General features: G+C 39.5%; 1 pseudogene; it reads left to right on the top strand.

Annotated features, from left to right (window-relative positions):
- The window catches only part of LOC148206287 (histone-lysine N-methyltransferase ATX3-like), a 27599-nt pseudogene extending 7023 nt beyond the window's left edge, over positions 1–20576 (top strand).
- The last annotated feature ends 100 nt before the right edge of the window (positions 20577–20676 follow it).

Raw genomic sequence — 20676 nt, 5'->3', positions numbered from 1 at the left:
AGTTGTGTGGTTCGTTGATTAGCTAAGACTTAAGAACGAAATATTTGAAGTTTAATATGCAAAACAGAAAATAAACATGTATGCATGAGCTTTTGATCAATGGCAAAAGCAAAAGACAAACACTTTCAATGAAATATATATATGAATATGTTGTTGGGGGTCAATTTCATCTTATCCACTCTCATATATTTTAGGAATTCAACGATCAAATCACCATTGTTAATGCCACTCTCTAATGTACCTTTCCAGAAGGCTTCTCCCTAATCACGAGTTCATACAATTCCTAGCATTCCTAATGATTAGTTCATAAGTACAGGAGCTTAACGACAACCAATATAAAATTGGGAGAAATTCCCCGGATCTAGACTTCCCCGTACGTTCCCGTATCCACAAAACCAATAATCATGCATCGAATGAGTTAAACCATGCAAGCATTAAACAAAGAGGAAAAACCCTAACTAATGATGAAAGAAAGCATAAGTCTTAATTAAAAGATGTAAACACAGATTCCATATATGAGAGTTTCACAAGACTACATTGATTCCCCAACAAACATAAAGAGGTTAGTTCACCATATTCATGGTGAACCTAGATGAATTACAATGAAAGAATGAAAGAATAAACCCTAAAAAGGTGAAGCGGAAGCCTCAGCATCCAAGATCCTCCTTCAAAGGGGTGGTAGAGAGAGTGTTTAACTCGTTCCAGCCAGAGATACCTAACCCTAGGAAATCCTAAAGCTTATGTATCATTCGTAAATTACAAAAAGTCAAGTCCAAGCCCATTAAAGTGCCGCTCAGCGGTAAACTGCCGCTCAGCGGTGATTGCGTGACTTGTTTTCTCCCCTCAGCGGCCATTTTGCCCCTCAGTGGATCTCCTGTGACTTCCAGAGTACCGCTCAGCGGTAAACTGTCGCTCAGCGGTGAGTGCGTGACTTGTTTTCTCCCCTCAGCGGCCATTTTGCCCCTCAGCGGACCTCCCGCAAACTCCTGAGTGCCGCTCAGCGGTAAACTACCGCTGAGCGGTGACTTCGGCTTCTCCTTTTGCACTTTTTGTTGTCTTTTCTGATTTCATCTCTCTCCTTCTTCACTTCTTTTACCAAATTCACCTTAAAACCTGCACAAAAACACTGAAATCAAGCATAAACCTGTCCAACTCTCTTATTTCTAAAAACATGAGGAAAAACATGATTTCAAGCTAGTTTCTAAGTGTAAAGGTTGCTTTTAGTGTCAATTTTAATCATGAAAATAACAGTTTTTCAACTGTTATCACAACCCCAAACTTAAAACTTTGCTTGTCCTCAAGCAAATAATATGTAACTCCATCTTTAAACCAATTCATATGATGGTTCACTTCATTCAAAAATCTTCTTTTCAAGATAAGCAAAAACTTCACTCAAACTTATGACCAAGAGTTCAATCAAGATGTGCACATGCTTTAGTGTTCACAAAGTCATTTAAATTCCAACAAATGCTATTTTCATGAATGATCAATCAATTAAGCATGGATGTTCATGTGTTCATGTGATATTTCCTCACTAAGTCAAGTGTTTCACTCACACTCAAGTGTATAAGAGATGATCACTCATTCACTCTACTATCACAATGTTACATGAATTAACTTTGCCTTTCATTTTACCACAATCAAAAACATTCACAAACATGCATCATCACAAGGACTTTTCTATGGCTTATAATGTGGCTGGGCTAACAAGAAAATTGGTTTTTCTAGATCACAAAACCCTTGAGTTAAGAGAATCATAACAACACAATCATCTTATTCATTCCCAACTTTCTTTTGCCTTTGCATTGAGCTTTACTTCTTTTTCTTTTCTTTTCTTTTTCTTTGCACATTCTTACTTTTTAGCTCTTAGCTCAATGCTTTTCATGTTTTCCCAACAACCCCAAACTTGAACATTTAACAATACCACACAAGATCTTCTACTTAACTCAAGGTAAAGATTTTTCAATTAAAGGTTTCAGTGTATATTCAAGGCTAAGGGTTCAAAGGATAGAACACACAGTGTTCTCTTTTAATGGGCTAATTTTATGAATTTGGCCAATAAAAAGGTTTTCAACAAATGGCCTTGATCACATGGTGCAAAACAAGCAATTGATTCAATCATAGAAAACCTGGGCAAAACCATTCATGCTTTCAAAGTAATAGCATTCAACAATAACAACTCTGGAGCTCAAAATTTCACACATAAGCTCATTCACATTTGACATACACATCCTGCTTAATTTCACAATCACAATCATAATATCCTGCATTTGTTCACAAAACTTGTGAATCACCTGTATAAGCATTTAATGTGCACATCTATCTCAACATCAATCAATCATAAGCATCATTCAGTATTACTTATCACACAATCACAGTTAATAGCAAACCATCACAAGAAACCGGGTTTCAACTAGAGTACATCAAACCCTAACAGAAAATACTTACAAAACATTGGGTTGCCTCCCAGTGAGCGCTTGTTTAACGTCACGAGCCTGACCCAAACTTTCAAGGATCAACCAACAACATCATTGTGGAAAATTGTTGCACCTCTCCCCCTAGATAAGGTTTGAGACGTTGACCATTCACCACCCAACTTCTTTGTGGATCAGCAGCAACTGGATTAAATATTTCAATTGCTCCATGCGGATGCACTTCTTTTATCACATATGGTCCTGACCATTTTGACTTCAGCTTCCCAGGAAATATCTTCAATCTTGAATTGAACAATAATACCTGTTGTCCTGGATTGAAAACTCTGTTCACCAACTTTCTGTCATGATAAAATTTAATTTTGTCTTTGTAAGCCTTGGATGAATCATATGCATGTAATCGCATTTCTTCAAGCTCCAAAATCTGTCCGTCTGCGTGTGCATTGAGTTTCATAAGGATCGAAATTCAAGAATTTCAAAGCCCATAATGCTTTATGCTCCAATTCTACAGGCAAATGGCATGCTTTCCCATAGACTAATTGAAATGGTGATAATCCCATAGACGTCTTCATTGCTGTCCTATAAGCCCAAAGAGCATCATCCAATTTGAGAGACCAATCCTTTCTTGATGAAGTCACTGTTTTTTCCAGGATCCGTTTTATCTCCCTGTTAGATACCTCAGCTTGTCCATTGGTTTGTGGATGATAAGGTACAGCTACTTTATGTTTTACTCCATAGTGTTTGAGTACTTTCTCTAGCTGATAATTGCAAAAATGAGATCCTCCATCACTGATCAACACTCTTGGAGTGCCAAAACGTGAGAATATCTGCCTCTTCAGGAATTTAATTACCGTGCTAGCATCATTTTTAGGACAAGCTAATGCTTCCACCCATTTACTCACATAATCCACTACTACCAGAATATATTCATTGTTGAAAGATGGAGGGAAGGGTCCAACAAAGTCAATACCCCAACAATCAAAAACCTCAACCTCTAAAATACCTTGTAACGGCATCTCATGACGTTTAGTGATTGTCCCTGCTCTTTGACATTTGTCACAATTTTTAGCATGATTATGAGCATCTTTAAACAAAGTTGGCCAATAAAATCCTGATTGAAGGACTTTTGCTGCTGTTCTTTCTCCATTAAAATGTCCTCCATAAGGTGAATCATGACAATGCCAGAGAATTCCTTCTGCTTCTTCATTTGTAACACATCTCCTCAGAAGATTATCTGCTCCAATTTTGAACAAATAAGGATCATCCCAAACAAACTGCTTGGCATCATGCAAAAATTTCTTTCTTTGTTGCCAAGTTAAGTCTTCCGGCATGACTCTTGCAGCTTTGAAATTAGCCATATCAGCAAACCAGGGTCTCTGCTGAATATACATGAGTGATTCATCTGAAAAAGATTCCCAGATTTCAGACTCCTTGCTAGTTACTTCATTATTGACTAACCGTGACAAATGATCAGCAATTAAGTTTTCACTTCCTTTCTTATCACGGATGTCTACATCAAATTCTTGCAATAGTAAAACCCATCTAATCAGTCGTCGCTTAGAATCTGGTTTTGTTAACAAATATTTGATAGTTGCATGATCTGTATAGACAGTTACCTTGGACCCAATAAGATAAGGTCTAAATTTCTCTAGAGCATACACAATAGCAAGAAATTCTTTCTCAGGTTGTAGCATAATTCAATTGAGCATCATTCAGAACCTTGCTAGCATAATAAATTGGATGAAACTTTTGTTCTTTCCGCTGGCCAAGGACAACTCCTATTGCATAATCACTTGCATCACACATTAATTCAAAGTTTTGATTCCAATCTGGTGCTACAATTACTGGAGCTGACACTAACTTCTTCTTCAATGTGTCAAAAGCTTTCAGAATCTTCATTCATCACAAAAGGTGCATCCTTCATCAAAAGATTACTCAATGGTTTAGCAATTTTTGAGAAATCCTTGATGAATCTTCTATAAACCCAGCATGACCAAGAAAACTTCTAATCCCCTTTACATTTGTTGGTGGAGGTAGTTTCTCAATGACTTCTACTTTAGCTTTGTCTACCTCAATTCCTTTAGCAGAGATTTTATGCCCCAATACAATTCCTTCAGTTACCATGAAATGACATTTTTCCCAATTCAAAACAAGATTTGTCTGAACACATCTTTTGAGGACAGTGTTCAAATTAGCCAAACATCTTTGGAAAGAATTTCCAAAAACTGAGAAATCATCCATGAATACTTCAATGCATTTTTCTAAAAGATCCGCAAAAATTGCCTGCATACACCTCTGAAACGTAGCTGGAGCATTACATAATCCAAAAGGCATCTTTCTATACGCAAAGATACCAAAAGGACAAGTAAAAGCCGTCTTCTCCTGGTCTTTTGGATCCACCACAATTTGATTATATCCAGAATATCCATCTAGAAAACAATAGAAAGCCTGCCCTGATAACCTTTCTAGCATCTGATCCATGAAAGGAAGAGGAAAATGATCTTTCCTAGTAGCTTTATTCAGCTTCCTGTAATCAATGCACATACGCCAACCAGTAACTGTCCGAGTAGGAATAAGTTCATTCTTATCATTATAAATTACTGTCATCCCACCTTTCTTTGGAACCACCTGTACTGGACTCACCCATTCACTGTCAGAGATTGGATAGATGATACCAGCTTCTAACAGTTTCAACACTTCTTTTCTGACAACCTCCTTCATAACAGGATTTAACCTTCTCTGTGGTTGAGCACTTGGTTTATAATCTTCTTCCATAAAAATTTTGTGCATGCAGTAAGTTGGGCTAATACCTTTGAGATCTGATATTGACCACCCAATTGCTTCTTTGTTGGCTTTCAGAATTTCTATCAATTGCTCTTCTTCTTGTAGAGATAAAGAGTTATTGATGATGACTGGCTTTGTTCCATCTTCTTCTAAAAACACATATTTCAGATGTGATGGCAATCTTTTTAATTCTGGTGTCTGTGTTTTGACTGTTTCTTCCTTATCAATTATTTCAAATTGGATCTTCCTCTGGACTCTTTTTCAATGTTTCCAAGTCCATCAGACATTCATCAATCAATTTCTCTTCTTCTTCATCTAAATCTTCACATGCATCAATGAGAGTTTTTTCCAATGGAGAAATATTTCGCACCATCCTTTCTTGCACCATACAAACTTCGTCAAGTTCATCAAATTGAAAACATGCTTTGTCATCATTTGGATATGTCATGGCCTTGGATACGTCAAAAGTGACTTCTTCATCGTCAACTCTCAATTTAAGCTTACCATTCTCTACATCAATCAAAACTCTAGCAGTCTTCATAAAAGGTCTCCCAAGAATAAGAGGAACATCACTAGTTCCTTCCATCTCCATCACAATAAAATCCACTGGGAATACAAATTTGTCAACCTTCACTAGAACATCTTCAACCACTCCATATGGATACTTAAGAGACCTGTGCCAATTGAAGAGCCATTCTGGTTGGTTTAATTTCCAGCCCCTGAATTGTTCTGCACATGGATAGCGGCATTAGATTAATGCTAGCTCCCAAATCAATCAATGCTCTTCCAACTTTCACATCTCCTATGGTGCATGGAATAGTGAAGCTTCCTGGATCTTTAAGTTTAGGAGGTAGTTTCTGTATGATTGCACTGCAGTTGCCCTGTATATTGATAGTTTCCTTCTCAATGTACTTGTGTTTCTTTGTGAGGAAGTTCCTTCAAAAATTTTGCATATGCTGGCATCTGTTGCAATGCTTCAGAGAATGGTATAGTAATCTCCAACTTTTTAAACAATTCCATGAATCTTTCCAACTGCTTTTCTTTCTCCTTCCTCGAATAACTCTTTGGATAAGGAAGTGGCTTTTCATACTCTTTTTCTTTCTGTCTCTCCTCTCTCTCTTCTCTCTCTTTTTTTTCTCTCCTCTCCTCTTCTTCTTTTTCCTTTTTCTCTCTCTCAACTCTTTCTTTCCACTCACATGTTTCTTTTTCACTCTCACTCTCATTTTCTTTCTCTCTCTTTCTTTTTGTCTCTCCTCTAACACTCTACCACTTCTAGTCACAATAGTTTTACACTCCTTTCCCAGATTATCATGTTTCATCTCGTCAACTATTCTCTCAACATAAACCTCCATTTTTTTTAAATGCAACATTTACATTATGACAATAAGACGCATTCGTCTTCAAGAATCTTTGGAAAGTCTCTTCAAGCTTTGTTGTTTTCTCAACTGGAGTACATTGCATCTGCCATTTTGGTTGTTGCACTTGAACCATTGAGACCTGTTGTATTTCCTGTGGTATTTGAGAAAGTTTCATAGTTACTTCTTCAAGCTGTTGAGAGATAATTCTATTTTGAATAAGCAAAGCCTCATTTAATTGTAACAACTCCTTCTGACTAAAATCTCCTTTTTCAATATTGAGTTCATTGTCATTAGTAGCCATATTTTCAATAATTTCAGTTGCTTCCTCTGGAGTTTTCCATTTAATGTTTCCTCCTGCTGAAGCATGAAGCATCATCTTAGCTTGTGAACCAAGACCTCCAAGGAAAGTTAGGACTACTTCTTCTTCTTTGAAGCCATGCGTGGGTGTTTTTCTTAGCAGACTTTTGTATCTATCCCATGCATGCCCCAGTGATTCTTCCATGCCCTGCTTAAATGAAGATATCTCTTGCTTGCCTTTTGTCACCTTTGATTGTGGAAAGTACTTGTTCAAAAACTTTGTTACCACTGCTTCCCACTCTGTGAAACTTCCTTCTGGAAAAGAGTTCAACCAAAGCTTAGCATTGCCTCCCAATGAGAAAGGAAACAAACTAAGTTTGATTGCTTCGTCTGGCACCCCATTGATTTTCACTGTGTTGCAAATTTCATTAAATGTAGTCAGGTGCTCATATGGGCTTTCATGAGATAACCCATTGAATTGATTACTCTTCACCAGTTGGATCAATGCTGGTTTGACCTCCATATTGGCTGCATTGACTCTAGGTCTAGCTATGCTGTTAAAATGTTGAGGTCCAGCTACATTGGTGTAATCAGCAAGAGTTCTTCTGATATGATTATTCTCCATATTTTCTGTGCTATTGTCAGAACCTTGTGGTGATGGTTGCAACAGAGTTTCCGGAGGAGGGAAAAGTTCTCTAGATGTTCTGATTCTTCTCCTCCGTCTACTGTCTTCTAATCCTTCAAGCAACAGTTCTGTTGTTTTCTTGCTACTAGTTCGAATTGCCTCCTGCATACACAAGAACACAAAACCCTAGAAGATTTGGTTAGCACAAAAAGAAATAAAATAAAATACAAATTCGAAATTTAAAAAAAAAATAAAAAAAAAATAAGTCAAAGATAATTAATAATCACACAAATTAACCAGTTAAACCACGAGTCCCCGGCAGCGGCGCCAAAAACTTGATGGACAAATTTATGAACACCAAATTATGATGTCACAAACTTGTTTTCAATCGGCAAGTATGACCGAATCGTTCAAGTAATAAAACTTGGTAAGACCAAGTATCGTTCTTCCCAAAGGACTCACGGCCTAGTTTAGTTATGTGATTTCTTAATTAACTAAGACTTACAAACGAATTAATTGGGGTTTAAAATGCAAGACAGAAAATAAACATGTATGCATGAATTCTGATCAATGGCAAAAAGCAAAAGATAAACACTTTCAATGAAATTTATGTATGGATATGTTGTTGGGGTTCAATTTCATCTTATCCACTCTCATATATTTTAGGAATTCAACGATCAAATCACCATTGTTAATGCCACTCTCTAATGTACCTTTCCAGAAGGCTTCTCCCTAATCACGAGTTCATACAATTCCTAGCATTCCTAATGATTAGTTCATAAGTACAGGAGCTTAACGACAACCAATATAAAATTGGGAGAAATTCCCCGGATCTAGACTTCCCCGTACGTTCCCGTATCAACAAAACCAATAATCATGCATCGAATGAGTTAAACCATGCAAGCATTAAACAAAGAGGAAAAACCCTAACTAATGATGAAAGAAAGCATAAGTCTTAATTAAAAGATGTAAACACAGATTCCATATATGAGAGTTTCACAAGACTACATTGATTCCCCAACAAACATAAAGAGGTTAGTTCACCATATTCATGGTGAACCTAGATGAATTACAATGAAAGAATGAAAGAATAAACCCTAAAAAGGTGAAGCGGAAGCCTCAGCATCCAAGATCCTCCTTCAAAGGGGTGGTAGAGAGAGTGTTTGCCTCGTTCCAGCCAGAGATACCTAACCCTAGGAAACCCTAAAGCTTATGTATCATTCGTAAATTACAAAAAGTCAAGTCCAAGCCCATTAAAGTGCCGCTCAGCGGTAAACTGCCGCTCAGCGGTGATTGCGTGACTTGTTTTCTCCCCTCAGCGGCCATTTTGCCCCTCAGCGGATCTCCCGTGACTTCCAGAGTACCGCTCAGCGGTAAACTGCCGCTCAGCGGTGAGTGCGTGACTTGTTTTCTCCCCTCAGCGGCCATTTTGCCCCTCAGCGGACCTCCCGCAAACTCCTGAGTGCCGCTCAGCGGTAAACTGCCGCTGAGCGGTGACTTCGGCTTCTCCTTTTGCACTTTTTGTTGTCTTTTCTGATTTCATCTCTCTCCTTCTTCACTTCTTTTACCAAATTCACCTTAAAACCTGCACAAAAACACTGAAATCAAGCATAAACCTGTCCAACTCTCTTATTTCTAAAAAATATACAGAAAAACATGATTTCAAGCTAATTTCTAAGTGTGAAGGTTGCTTTTAGTGTCAATTTTAATCATGAAAATAACAGTTTTTCAACTGTTATCAGGAAGCTATAGAAATTATTGACAACATGGCTACTAGTGATAATGAACTCAACAGCGAAAGAGGAGTTCCTATGCAACAAAAAGGGGTTCTCCAATTACAGACACATGATGCCTTGCTAGCTCAAAATAAAATTCTAACTCAACAGCTGGAGACTCTGACTAAAACTCTTGCACAATTACCTAAAGAGTTGAAAACTGCTGCACAGGTGCAAACTCAGTTGTGCAAATTATGTGGAGGTGATCATATCAATGGTCAATGTGCTTTTCCAGTGGAGGCCTTGGAGGATGTTAATTTCATGGCTAATCAATTTCCATACCGTCAAGGGAATTACAATCAAGGGTGGAAACCACATCCAAGCATTGGTCAAGGACAAACTGGGCAAGCAAATCAATATAATAAGCAGCAGCAACCAACCTTTTGGCAACAGTTATCTATGCTTAATGAAAAATCAACAAGGTTGGAAGAAACTCTTCAGCAATTCATACAGAAAACCGAATCTTCTCAAAAGAGCACTGAAGCTGCTATAAAGAATTTGGAGATTCAAATGGGTCAGATTACCAAGCAATTGGAAGAAAGGCCAAATAGAAATTTTGGGGCTAATACTGAGGTTAACCCTAGAGAAGAGTGCAAAGTGGTAAAGAGTGTGAATGAAGAGATAATTGAGTTAGAAGAAGGAGAAACAGAAGAAAGAAGAGAAATAGAGAGCAAAAACAATTTTCCTTTTCCAATAAATCAAGAGAAACAAATGGATTTCACAGAATTATTCAGAATGGTGGATAATAAAGCACCTTGGGAACAGATTTTACAGAAAATTGCAGTTTACACAAAATCTGATGAAGAAATTTCTACAAAGAAGAGACGTAGAGATGATGAGGCAAAAGAGTGTATAACTGTTAAGAAAGAGTCATTCCCTCCTAAAGCGTCAGATCCAGGTAGTTTTTCTATCCCTTGTACTATAGGGAAGAAAAAGGTAAAGAAAGCTCTCCTTGATTTAGGTTCAAGTGTTAACTTGATACCTTATTCTTTACTGGAGCAAATCGGCAATGTTAAAATGAAACATGCAAAGATTAAAATAGTAATGGCCGATGGATCTTCAAAGGAGCCATGTGGGATTGTAGAGGACATTATAGTTTGTGTTGGCAAACTTCAGTTCTTGGCAGACTTTGTAGTGATGAAGATGGAGACTGAGAAGATACCTATCATACTTGGAAGACCGTTTATGAAAACGGCCAGGGCTATCATAGATGTAAATGAAGGTATAGTGGTGCTCCAGGATAGAGAGGAGAGAGTGGTGGTAGATGTTTTCAAAGATGAGATGCAAGCAAAGGAGGAAGAAGCTAGTTATAAAGCTGCATTTCGAGATGCACCCATGACTAGCCGTAAAGATGAAAATCTTGAGGTTTCAGGTAACCATTGTTTGTTGTTTCAGGTACCCAAGGTAGAAGAGATTGGAAGAGGAGAAGAAATTCCTAGAGACTGGAAGAAAAGAAGACTCCAACTTGGCACACCTGTTAGAATCAAGAACAAGTTGTGGGTTGGCTTTAAAGAGAAGGAGATGATAGAGATAGAGTCTCCATGTTCTAGAAGAACCAAAACAGTTCAAAGGAAACAGCTGAGCAGTTGGTGGAATAACAACATCAATTACAAAGAAGATGGAACTTGAACTTTATTGGGTCAAGCTAATGACATTAAAAGAGCGCTTGCTGGGAGGCAACCCAGTGAATTTAAAAACTTTTGATTTGGTTTTGTAATTTTTTTTTTATTTGTGAACATTATTTCTGTATTTATTTTGTTGGATATAGCATCTACTGAAGGATGCTAGGTGGTTAAGTATCTACTGAAGGATACAATGGCAGTAACACCTACTGATGGGTGTTAGTGGATTTTGGGTCAGGCTCGTGACGTTAAACAAGCGCTACCTGGGAGGCAACCCAGTTGATTGAATATTTCTGTTTGTTTGTTTTAGTTAGGGTTTGCATAAGCATTTTTGAACATTGAATTGCAGGGAGCCAGTGAGGGGCATGTCTAGGAGGCACGTAGGTTAAGAAAAGAAGGAGAAGAGCACTTCACGAAAGTGCCGCTGAGCGGTACTTTACCGCTGAGCGGTACTCTCGCAGAATAGGGTTTTAGTTCCCCTTAGCGGGACCCGAGCCCATTAGGGTATTTTTAAACCCTAAGCTGCGCATTCTCTAACACTTTCAGACTTTTCTTTGCACAAACACTCCCACATACCTTCTCCAAGGTTTTCCACATCTTTTCACTCTTCCCTCTTAAGAAAATTTCTCTTCCACTCACTTTTTCACTAGTGTGCCATCAAAGTTTGGGGTTGGAAGAGAGCATTCTAGCTTGGAAGCATTCTCATTGCATCTAGTATCTCCACCCAAGTAAGTAAAATGCATTTTGTTCATTCTAGGGTTTTTGATTTTGAATATGATTGTTAAAACATGAAGATTTAGGGTTTTTGATTTCTTTGCATGATTTGATGATATATTTGATGTTTGAACCGATTAAACTGCATGATTATGAACTGGAAAACTGAAAATTGCATTTGGGTGGAGTTAGGAAAGCTTTAAAACAGGTTTTTCAAAAATCTGCAGAGTTACCGCTGAGGGGTAAACTGCCGCTGAGCGGCACTCTGCCAGATTTGATTTTTCTGGTTTTGTGTGATCTGGAATGTGGTACTGGTGGCGCTGAGGGGGAATTCTGGCCCTCAGCGGTGGTTTAGCTTCGAAAGGAGTTGTGTTCTGTGTTTTACTAATGATTAACATCATGTTCTGTGGTTTGGTTTTGTGTTTTGAATGTAGGAATGGCATCCTCATCCGGAAAAAGATTGAAAACCATGGCAAACAAGAGAAAGGAAAAGGAACCAGAGCAACCCCATTCTAGCAGGTTCCTCTCTAGGAAACATGAGAAGCACTTTAAAGTGGTTCAGGACAGGAGACTTCTAATGGAGAGAAAGGTTGGAATGATACCTAACTTTGCTCCTCAATTTGGAGAGCAAGTGTTAGGGAATGATTGGGGAAAGCTAGCCACTTATCCTGCACCTGCCAATATAGCTGTGGTTAAGGAATTTTACACCAATGCAAAGAAGATTGGTGATTATCCAACTGAGAATTATTTGGGCTATGTCAGAGGCCATGCTATCAGGTATGATCCTGATTCAATTAATAACTTTCTGGACACTGTATGGGCTGGTGAGCAGTGCCAGTTTGCTCTTTGCATGGAGGAAGGTGCTGATTATGAGGATGTGGAGAGAGTACTGTGTATACCTGGAGGACACTTCCAAAGGAATCGATCTGGCTCAGTGGTTAACATTAGGAGGACAGATTTTGCTCCTCTTGCAAAGTATTGGATGGCGTTTTCTCATGCCAACATTCAGCCATGTTCACATGTGTCAGATATTACTCTCAGCAGGGCATTCTTCATCTACTGTGCTATCAGAAACTTGAATGTTAATATTGGGCAGGTGATAGCTGATGAGATTAGTGTGTGCGCCAATACTTCAAACAACAAAGCACCACTAGGACATCCTTCTTTGATCACGCACCTTTGCAAGATAGCTGGGGTGGACACTTCTGCTCCACCTTTTGAGAGGCCAAGAAAAGCTATTGATGAGGCCTACTATAGACAGTACTGTGGAGGTGATGATGCAGCTCAGCCAGTTCCACCACGCCGGGCTCGTAGAGAGAGAGGGCCAGCACAGAGCCAGACATCTGCTGAGACACATGAAGCAGAGCCATTCCAGATGAGGGACATGTATATGTCTCTTATAGGGGCTCAGTTGCAGTCCATTCACAGAGGGCAGGTGGCCACTGCTGACATGATTGTGGGGATGTATGATACACCTCCAGCCCACAGGTGGACTATGGATGAATTCCATAATGTGGTAGCTTGGCCAGAGGAGCCAGTGCATGGAGGAGGAGCTGGAGCAGCTGAAGCTTCAGCTAGAGATATGGAAGAAGATGAAGCTGATGAGGATGATGCATTTGAAGATGATGCAGATGAGGAGGAAGAGGAAGATACAGAGGACAGCTAAGATTGATGAGGAGCTGAGATAGCATTTACTGATGAATGCTATCATGTGCTTATGCATTGTGGTTTAAGTTTTCTGAACTTATTTGTTTTTGTTTTTAGATTAGGGCTGATGTACTCTATTTGAAACCTGGTTTGTTGTGATGGTTTGCTATTAACTGTGATGTTGTGATAAGTAATACTGAATGATGCTTATGATTAACTGATGTTGAGATGATGTTGATGAGAGGGTCGCACCTCCCACAAAAGTTGTGCATAAAAGAATGCAGTATAGACTAGGCAGTGACTCCTAGGTCGTCTCTCAAGGACCAAATGTGGTTCGAGTCTCAGGTCAAACACGTAGTGGGGGGTTTGAAGAGTTTGTGAATGCAATTGAACTAAATTAAGACTTGAAATTAAACACAACTGAATACAATTGAAGGCATTAAAATGCATGAACAAAGCATTAAACTGATCACTGCAGTAAATAAATACCCAAACACAATATTGAAGCTATTAAAAGGCAATGCGGAGATAACAAATTAAATGCACATTGGAATAAAGCTAAATGAATATCCTAAATGAATGCACCATCACTTTTTCCAAAAGAAAGCAAAATGAATCAAATGTACCTCATGCTCCCATCAATAAGCGTGCACACCCCCTTTTCTCCATGAGAACCTTTCTAAAAAAATAAAATAATGATTTCTCATCTTCCTAAACGTAACAAGCTGCCACCTACTAAAATAAATCCTAATGCTTTAAAGGAACCCTCAATGATCACCGTGCTTGATTTCTAAGAGAAAAAGAAAATCCCATTGGCCTTTTTATATGCTTTGGATGTGACTTCTCCCTGCCACCAACTCTCACCTAATCACTTCTTCATTTCTCATTCACTTTCTCCATGCCTTCTTGAATCACCATGTGCCCCCTTCTTCGAAAGAAACGAAACTAATAATTCAACCATAATCCATCTCTCCGCGCACACCTATTACTTCTCAAATGCAAAAGAGTTCATTTTCTTCTTCAAAACATTAACACCACACATGTATATATTAATTAAAGAAAGAAAATAAAAGATATCTCACGCAACCGTGACAGCATTGGAATCAAAGGAATAAAAGAGTATTAAATGCAAAAGTGTTGAATCCTTGTTCATTCAATGAAAAACTAAATGGAACGTTCCAGCCCTTGCACAAAAAAAATAAAATTGGAAAAGTATCTCTCATTCCTCATGAAACCAGCGTGTAGTGGCTGGCGCATGCCCCGCGTCCATCTCCCCTTTTTCTTTTCTAATTGAAGTGTGCTGCAACTTGAGTAAATCTATCACTTCCAAAATCAATCATGTGTTTTTCTTTGTTGCTACCCGTAACCCTCCATGCTTTTTTTTTTCTTTCTTCCGCTCTACTCCCTTCCCCCTGGTGGCTGCAGCTGAGCCTCTCCAATCTCCTTTTCTCTAAAACTTCTAGACCTACCTCCACGTGGGTTGCTCTTCTTCCATGTGTTGGACCCTTTGCTGGATGCGTGAATGTGCTTCTTCTTTTGACACCCCTGGATGTGCTGCTAGACCAAAGTGCTGTTGGATGCTCTTCTTTTCTTGGACACCCCCTGTGCTTCCCATTCTCCGCGTGAAGCCCCACCTTTGCTGGACTCAACCCCTCTTATGTGGCTGCTGCTAGAAAAGATGCTCTATACCACCCGTAATGTGCTTCCTCAAAACTGCAGGGCCTCCTCCAATGAGCGTGCTCCGTGTGCATCCAAGCCCTTCTCTTCAACCATCATTGGGCTCCGCTGCCCATGCTGGACGTCAAAGTTCCTTCACGTGCTGCCCCTTCAAAACGTGGATCTCATTCTCCGCGTGAAGCTGGACCGTGCCCAACAAATTGATGGATGCCACCACCCTCTTGCTGGACCAATTGCCTTGGACAGGTGTTGCTGCTGCTGGAACGTGAAGGCTGGACCGTGCCCAACAAATTGATGGATGCCACCACCCTCTTGCTGGACCAATTGCCGGATGCACCTCCTAAATGTGTGGGCCGTGTGCTTCAATGTGGGCCTTGTCTTCCATTCCATTTTCAGCCGTGCATACCAGATTTTCAACTTATTCCTTCCCAAAATGAAATTTCCAACGGGCCCTAGAATAAATAATTGAATCATGTGTAGCCTCTTCCAAGTGAAATGGCACAGTGTGCAGATGAATATTCTTCCAAAAGTCCCAATTTGCATTTCTAGAATTTTTCTGCAATTAATAATGCAAATAATTTACTCAAATAATCCAAATTAATTAAAATTAGAATTTTTGGTCAAATTAAGCATAATTAGCAAAAACGGAAAAATACCGGACAATTAAGCACAATTTCCTGATTAAATCTAGCACAATAAGCTAAGTGAAATTGAGAAAATATTGACTCATCAAAATAGACCACACTTAGTCTTTTGCACTCCTGGGCAAAACCAAAACGAAAACCAGGGAACTACTCAAACATCAGGGAGCTAACACAAACTCAACAGACAGACAACAAAGACTCAACAAGGACAAAAACAGAATTACACAGTTCTCCAGGAATCTAGACCAAGAAAGGAAGTAGACAATATCCAACACAGAATCGATCAGAGAAAGCAGATACTCATGAAATCATCCAAGCAAATCAAGACATGGCAAAATGATCAATCAGCTCAAGAGGTGAATCAAAAGCAACAAAAACTCACAGATGCACTATCAGTGTTTCTCTCAAGTGTATAAGGTAAAGAATTTCAACTCAATGCACTCAAGAAAGCAAACAACAACAGACTTGGCAAACCTCTAATATCAACACTCAAAACATATGCATGTTCAAATCAAAAGGTCTTTTATGGGTGAAATGGGGCCAAGGACAAGGGAGGATAAATATGGATGAGAAGCTACAAACCAAAAGAAATAGAGGAGCAATGGGGAACAAGTGTAAACACATTCAAAGTCTCTTTTCTTTTCTCTCTTTTCAAAATAAAACTGTAAAAGACAAGATACACATATATTTACCAAAACAAAACAAGAAGATGAACCAACTAGCCAACTCATCAGAATCCCCAAGGAGATCACACTTGGTCCCAAAACACTTCCAAAGCTCCAAAATTCCCTAAGGTTAAGGTAATCATGGTTTTTTTTTTTTTTCACTTAGGGCCAGTGTATGAGCTTCAAAACAAAGAAATGAGGAAAGTATAGGCTCAAAAGGGGTTTTCAAAGGATCAGAACAAGGTAAGCTTATTTGGCTAGAGAGGCTTAAAAACAAAACTGCCTTTATCACTTCCAAACATGCATATCAATCAAGAATTATCAACAAGAGTCAAGCCAAGGCATATGCGCAAGCAATCAAGAGACGTATCACACACAAGAAAGAACATAAAGTGGCTCAAATCTCACACAGGGTAATTCTGTCACAATCAATTCAACTCTCAAAAATCATAACCATCTTCCCAAGCAAAGAAAAGCAAGGATTCCAACATCTCAGAGTATCAATGAAGTGAAGGAAATGATAAGTCTACAACCCAAACAAGGTTCAGAAATGAAGAGAATCATGCACAACTGTATACAAGACACGACAAAAATAACCTAGAAAAGAAAAAAATTTAACCAAGAAATCAAAAACTAACAAAGAAAAATAAAAATCTCCCCCAATAGACCACACTTAAACTACACAGTGTCCTCAATGTGTCATAAGCATAAGATCAGAAATCAGAACAATCAACACATCATGGACAAGTGCAATAAAAGTAGGAAAAGGAGGAGAAGAGAAAAGGAAAACTCCCCTGATCATGGTGGCAGTTGCCAATTTTGGACTTGCAGGGAGATGTCTTCCACCATTGGACCCAGCCAGGAAGTTTTGAAGAAAAATTGCTTCATCCTCCATATTTGATCAAGCAGGGAAATGTCTTCCACAGCTGGATCTAAGAAGAAGTGATTGTTGATGAGCGGGTTCAACAGGTGCTTATTAATCTTGAAGCTTTTGTCATTGTGAGCACCTTTGTTGTCCACTGTGGGTGTTTGTTGATCAAATTCATTTGTACCTCCTGCAATAGGGTTAGTGCAATGTGGCTCTACACAAATTTCATGCAGGGGTATAACACCCAATCCCAGTGTAACAGGCTGAACCTCAGATACATCCTCAAAACATGAATCAATTTCGAAATTAAAAGTAATATCAATAACAGACTCAGATTCATGTTCAGTGCATTGAGAATAAACATCTGGATGTGATATCAAAAAGTGGTTCTCATCATGCACAGAGGGAGAATTAAAAACATGCTCAGCAACAATATGATCATCAACATACCTCTCAACAGCATAATCATGAACAACATAATCATCACTGACATAATCATACTGAGGTATGCTTACCTCCACTTCCTTGAAGATTGGAAGAGTGGTGGAAGCTGATGATGGTCTACCTTTCTCAAAAATGTTGCTCATATATGCCTGGTCCTCAAAATCTTTCTCGGTCTCCTCAGGTGCAAGAGTGGGACGATCTGAAGGTGGGAAAGTATGTGGCGTAGTAGTAAGCTCATGACTCTTCTCCCCATCTTCTATGTTGATGCCACTATCATCATCATCTGGAATCTGAACAGTCTGAAATGGGAACTCTGAATCTTGAGACTGTTCCTCAGTGAGTTGAGTGGCCATCTGCCCTATCTGATCAGTCATACTATGAATGGCAGCTCCTATTTCTTGCTGGAACTGCATGTTCTCTTGCTGAAACTGAAGGTTCTGCATGGTCATCTGCTCCAACAACTCCTGCAATGTAGGCTCAGAAGTAGAAGGCTGAGGAGCTATTTGGGCAGGAGCATCATATTGCTGACTTTGGTATTGCTGGACTGGTGGAGGCATACAAGTACTTTGGAATGGTGGTTCTTGATAATGATGCTGTGGAGCATTATACCATTCCAAGGTACGGTCATTCCATCCAAGACCGTTGTTGTAACCATACTGCACAAGGGAGAATTTGCTCAGAAACTAATGCTCAAGATATCCCCAATCGGTAACGGATCTCAGAGGGAGAGAGTCTTTCCAATCCTTAGCTGCTCCTTGTAATGAATGCGGAAATGCGCTCAAGAAAATGTAATCAAGAGGGACATCTGGAGGCTTCATTGAAGAGCACATGATGTGGAGCTCCTCCAAATGTCTGTGTGGGCATTCTCCTGCAAAACCATGAAACTTAGGCAGCAAATGTATCAGTCCAGGGGTGAGATCGCAATGAAGATCATCCTCCTTAAGTGAAATCGGCTCACAAAGAGCACTCTCAGAAATTAGAGGATGAGTCGTATTGTTCTCAACATAGAAATCAGCAGAATATGAATTACAATCAGAGTAACATGCAGAAGGAGAATCATAATCAGAGGCACTAGCAAAACAAGCAGTGTTCACGAAATAAAAATAGGTAGACATGGAAAAAGAAGAATACTAAAAATCACGAAACAAATAAAACACAACACATTTATACATGCAACACGCACACACAAAACAGAACATCACATCACAACACAAGACAAAACACAACACACACAAACACAACAAAAACCTAAGACCGAACCGTTGGTCCCCGGCAACGGCGCCATTTTGATGAGAGGGTCGCACCTCCCACAAAAGTTGTGCATAAAAGAATGCAGTATAGACTAGGCAGTGACTCCTAGGTCGTCTCTCAAGGACCAAATGTGGTTCGAGTCTCAGGTCAAACACGTAGTGGGGGGTTTGAAGAGTTTGTGAATGCAATTGAACTAAATTAAGACTTGAAATTAAACACAACTGAATACAATTGAAGGCATTAAAATGCATGAACAAAGCATTAAATTGATCACTGTAGTAAATAAATACCCAAACACAATATTGAAGCTATTAAAAGGCAATGCGGAGATAACAAATTAAATGCACATTGGAATAAAGCTAAATGAATATACTAAATGAATGCACCATCACTTTTTCCAAAAGAAAGCAAAATGAATCAAATGTACCTCATGCTCCCATCAATAAGCGTGCACACCCCCTTTTCTCCATGAGAACCTTTCTAAAAAAATAAAATAATGATTTCTCATCTTCCTAAACGTAACAAGTTGCCACCTACTAAAATAAATCCTAATGCTTTAAAGGAACCCTCAATGATCACCGTGCTTGATTTCTAAGAGAAAAAGAAAATCCCATTGGCCTTTTTATATGCTTTGGATGTGACTTCTCCCTGCCACCAACTCTCACCTAATCACTTCTTCATTTCTCATTCACTTTCTCCATGCCTTCTTGAATCACCATGTGCCCCCTTCTTCGAAAGAAACGAAACTAATAATTCAACCATAATCCATCTCTCCGCGCACACCTATTACTTCTCAAATGCAAAAGAGTTCATTTTCTTCTTCAAAACATTAACACCACACATGTATATATTAATTAAAGAAAGAAAATAAAAGATATCTCACGCAACCGTGACAGCATTGGAATCAAAAGAATAAAAGAGTATTAAATGCAAAAGTGTTGAATCCTTGTTCATTCAATGAAAAACTAAATGGAACGTTCCAGCCCTTGCACAAAAAAAATAAAATTGGAAAAGTATCTCTCATTCCTCATGAAACCAGCGTGTAGTGGCTGGCGCATGCCCCGCGTCCATCTCCCCTTTTTCTTTTCTAATTGAAGTGTGTTGCAACTTGAGTAAATCTTTCACTTCCAAAATCAATCATGTGTTTTTCTTTGTTGCTACCCGTAACCCTCCATGCTTTTTTTTTTCTTTCTTCCGCTCTACTCCCTTCCCCCTGGTGGCTGCAGTTGAGCCTCTCCAATCTCCTTTTCTCTAAAACTTCTAGACCTACCTCCACGTGGGTTGCTCTTCTTCCATGTGTTGGACCCTTTGCTGGATGCGTGAATGTGCTTCTTCTTTTGACACCCCTGGATGTGCTGCTAGACCAAAGTGCTGTTGGATGCTCTTCTTTTCTTGGACACCCCCTGTGCTTCCCATTCTCCGCGTGAAGCCCCACCTTTGCTGGACTCAACCCCTCTTATGTGGCTGCTGCTAGAAAAGATGCTCTATACCACCCGTAATGTGCTTCCTCAAAACTGCAGGGCCTCCTCCAATGAGCGTGCTCCGTGTGCATCCAAGCCCTTCTCTTCAACCATCATTGGGCTCCGCTGCCCATGCTGGACGTCAAAGTTCCTTCACGTGCTGCCCCTTCAAAACGTGGATCTCATTCTCCGCGTGAAGCTGGACCGTGCCCAACAAATTGATGGATGCCACCACCCTCTTGCTGGACCAATTGCCTTGGACAGGTGTTGCTGCTGCTGGAACGTGAAGGCTGGACCGTGCCCAACAAATTGATGGATGCCACCACCCTCTTGCTGGACCAATTGCCGGATGCACCTCCTAAATGTGTGGGCCGTGTGCTTCAATGTGGGCCTTGTCTTCCATTCCATTTTCA

The sequence above is a fragment of the Vigna umbellata genome, chromosome 1 (genome assembly GCF_029865625.1).
Source record: "Vigna umbellata cultivar VRB3 chromosome 1, Vumbellata_1.0, whole genome shotgun sequence".
Taxonomy (NCBI): domain Eukaryota; kingdom Viridiplantae; phylum Streptophyta; class Magnoliopsida; order Fabales; family Fabaceae; genus Vigna; species Vigna umbellata.
The sequence above is the reverse complement of the archived record's forward strand: the minus strand, read 5'-3'. Positions and strand labels throughout refer to the sequence as shown.